The 4,034-nt window shown below is 47.0% G+C and overlaps 1 protein-coding gene across 2 annotated transcripts in view; it reads left to right on the top strand.

Annotated features, from left to right (window-relative positions):
• Nucleotides 1-4,034, top strand: part of nck1b (NCK adaptor protein 1b) — a 54,394-nt gene that overhangs the window by 16,681 nt on the left and 33,679 nt on the right. The window lies entirely within an intron of this gene.

Genomic DNA, 4,034 nt, shown 5'->3' with positions numbered 1-4,034 from the left:
GGGGGGGGCGTGCACACACACACACACACACACACACACACACACACACACACACACACACACACACACACACACACTCTGGTTTGGATATTCCCTTGAAAAGCCTGCTGCCCAAGCTGAAGCCTGTAATTGCCGCAGCTATCCTTCTGTCTCTCTTGCTTTTAAGTACATAGCCACGCCGCAATCCCGCTTTCGCCCCCTTCTCTCCCCCCCTCGCGTCCTGCAACGCGACAGATACCATTGTTATTGTTGTTGAAGAACATCACGCCACTTTTGTTTGGGAATATCTCAAGACGCTGCGTTTCTAGCCACGCCGCAATCCCGCTTTCGCCCCCTTCTCTCCCCCCCTCGCGTCCTGCAACGCGACAGATACCATTGTTATTGTTGTTGAAGAACATCACGCCACTTTTGTTTGGGAATATCTCAAGACGCTGCGTTTCCTTTTGTGCTACCCTCATGGCGTTCGTTCTGGGAAGCGAAAATGGTTAGATTATACACAGGCATTGTTTCTCTGTCGAGCGCGGCTGCAACAGACACTTGGCCAGTTTTGGGGTTAATGGTGAAAACCTTTTTATCAAACTGTGGTGCAATGGAGTATGAAAATCGGCTCCAGCTTGGGACAGAGTCTGAGTCCTCGGCACTCACAAACGTAACCAGACCACCAGGTGAGAGACCTTCACTAACTTGCACGTCATACAACTCTTGAGAAAAGACAGGCGGATCATTGGCATCCAGTATTGTGATGTTCACAAAAACCTCATCGATATCTGCACCGCGGATAGCACCGGCGTTTTTGGCCATCACTCTAAGTGAAATCTTTTCCTCTTTCTCGCGGTCCAGTACACCTGTGACATAAATCTGTCCAGTTCGCTTGTTGATGCCAAAGCCCTTCCTCCTGCTTTTCCCAAAAATGAGGTAGTAGACAACTCCATCGTCACCTTGGTCACGATCACTTGCAAAAACTTCCCCAACCACTGTTCCTTTTGGAGCGGCTTCAGATATTTCAAAGTAGTACTCTTTGGAGACAAAACGGGGTACGTATTCATTGGCTCCCTTTAGCTGAATGTTGACATTGGCAAAGCTGCAGCGTTCCTCGTCTGGGACGTTGAATGCCTTCACTGTCAAATGATAGACCTGTTTAGCCTCATAATCTAAGAACCCCTGAGTGGTGATGGTGCCCGTGTTGGGATCAATAACAAAGAGGTCACTGTCTGATGATTGTATGACATAGGCCACGACGGCGTTAGCTCCCGAATCAAGGTCACTGGCATTCATTTTCACCACGGTGGTACCACTTGGAACGTTCTCCTGTACGATAGGGTAGTACTCGTCTGGATCAAACAGTGGAGGATTGTCATTCACATCAGTCACGTGAATCGTGACAGTGACATAGCTGGATTTTGCAATCCAACCACCATCTGTAGCTGAAACTCTCAGCTCGTGTTGTTGGTTTTCTTCGAAATCCAGAGACTGCGCTAGGGATAACACCCCTGTTTTGCTATTAAGTGTAAACAACCCTTTCGTGTTTCCTGATGTAATATTATACTTGATAAGGCCATTCATTTCTTTGTCTTTGTCTCTGGCTGACAGGGTCCTTATTGCTGTTCCCACAACAAGGCTTTCAGGCACTGTGGCTGAGATTTGGCTTTGCGAGAACTCAGGCGTGTGGTGGTTTTCCTCTGTGACGGCGATTCGCACTGCTGTTTGTGTGGACAAAGGGGGATTTCCTCTGTCGCTGGCTGCGACGTCCATGAGGAAAAGCTTGTTTATGTCAGATATGAGGGGTGATGCGACAGTGACCCACCCGCTCATTTTATCTAATTTGAATTTACTAGAGCTATTACCTCCTGTAATTAAGTACTCAACTTCAGAGTTGAGGCCAAAGTCTTTTTTGTCATGAGCTACAATTTTTAGTAGTCTGGTACCAACTTTGACACTCTTTGTGACAGGAGTAAAGTAGCCTGGTGAATCAAACTCGGGAGGATTATCGTTACTGTCAACGATATTCACAATGACTGTCGTCTCACTCATTAAGGGTTTGCGCCCACGATCTGAGGCCGTGACAATGAAACTCTGGCGATTAATGTTCAAACTGCTGGTGCCTGTCGAATTCAGATATCTCAACTGTTGCTTCACAAATATCTCTCCGGAGCTGGCGTTAATTCTGAAGTACTCCGACTGGGACCGAATAAAATAAAATATTTTGCCATTGAAACCTTCATCGGGATCAGTGGCTGACACCTGCGTTACCAAGGAGCCCACCTCAGTCAACTCAGGGTAGTCAAGGTAATAGGATGGACGACTAAATCTGGGGGCATTGTCGTTGATATCTGTTATGAATATGGTGACATCTGTGCTAACTGTCCAGCCAGAGTCGTGGGCAGACACTTTGACAATGTAGTGATCTGTGTCCTCCCTGTTAAGTGGCCTACTGATTGTTATGTCCCCTGTGTTTGGATGAATGCTAAATGGAAGGCTGGTGTCCGTGATTGAATAACGACTAATAGCGTTAGCTCCAGCATCCTCATCGGTGGTGGTGACTCTCGTGACCGTGTAACCGACGGGCGCATTCTCGGCCACAGTTGCGCTAAATATCTTTGAAAACCGGGGGGCGTTGTCATTTACATCTAGCACACTGATTTTCACTTTGACTGCTGAGTTTTTCGGCGGCAACCCTCTGTCCGTGGCTTTGACTTTCAAAAGGTACTGGGCCACCTTCTCACGGTCAAGCGGCCTGGTGGTTCGTAGCTCACCGGTGGCGCGACTGATACTGAAGCTGTTCTCCTTGTTTCCATCAATGATGGCATATTCCAGCTGCCCATTAGGTCCATTATCAAGATCGACAGCAGGGACCATTAGCACCCGTTGAGGTGACAGATTCTCCAGTATCTCGGCATGAAAGGGGTCCTTATCAAACACCGGGTGATTGTCATTGACGTCCAGCACAGTGATGTCCACTCTTTCATACGACGAATATGGTGGAAAGCCTTGATCTCTGGCCTCAATCCAGAGAACATATTTCTGAATGTGTTCATAATCCAACGGATGCCTGATGACGAGGTCGCCGGACAGCTGGTCAATGTTAAAGGCGTTGTCCAGGTTACCGCTCGCGATGTAGTAGGATAACGGCCCGCCCCTCCTGGAAGACCCTGTCACGGCTGTGATGAGGTGATTGGTCGGCTGGCTCTCAGGGAAGGTGAAGGCATGTTCCTTGAGCTTGATGATCGGAAAGTTTCCTCCGTTGACGAAGCGGACCGTCACGGTGGTCGTGTCAGTTTTGGGGTTGGCTCCGCCATCTTTAACTCGAACCGTGAGGGTAACCTCAGAGGTCCCAGTCAGCTTCTCGTTGGCAGTGATGGCACCTCGGATGGGGTCGATCTTGAATTTGTCAGAGTTGCGTCCCATCAGAGAGTAGTGCAACTGGGCGTTGGATCCAGAGTCTTCGTCGGTGACAGTAACAGCAAAGACCAATGACCCTGGACACACAGAGCGAGTGCTCATTACAAAAAAGGAAACGACGCATTCACTTCAATTTTGCAAATGTATTACATTTGTGGTTCGTATGAATTGGTTCCAAATTGCAATCCCAGAGTCTTTCCACTTGAAACGTTTGAATGGCAAATTATTAGTAACATTGGAGGATTACTATTACGTCATTCATCCCTGTCGCATCGACACTTTGCTATCATTTTGCGCTCCCTGTACTCTATCACTTGCACACTTCTGTGGCTGAACAGTGGTACTACACTTTGTAATGTTTACTGACTCGATGTACTTTTTTGTCTCCATATATCAATCTATTCTCTACCCTGCTTATCTTGTTCAGGGAGCAGGCAGGTAGAAATGATTATTTTATCATTATAAAAAGTACAAAGCTACATACGATACTTATTCTACAAATATATTGCTAATGCTTTATTTTATATTGCACTTATATTGAACTGTGTACAGATCTTTTCTGAAACATTTATTTGTGCAATGTAACACTATTTTTTTTTTCCCCCCAGCCCCCAATTTTGCTGCTGTAGACTGCA

Source organism: Hippocampus comes, unplaced genomic scaffold (genome assembly GCF_001891065.2).
Source record: "Hippocampus comes isolate QL1 unplaced genomic scaffold, H_comes_QL1_v1.1 scaffold60, whole genome shotgun sequence".
Lineage (NCBI taxonomy): Eukaryota > Metazoa > Chordata > Actinopteri > Syngnathiformes > Syngnathidae > Hippocampus > Hippocampus comes.
The sequence above is the reverse complement of the archived record's forward strand: the minus strand, read 5'-3'. Positions and strand labels throughout refer to the sequence as shown.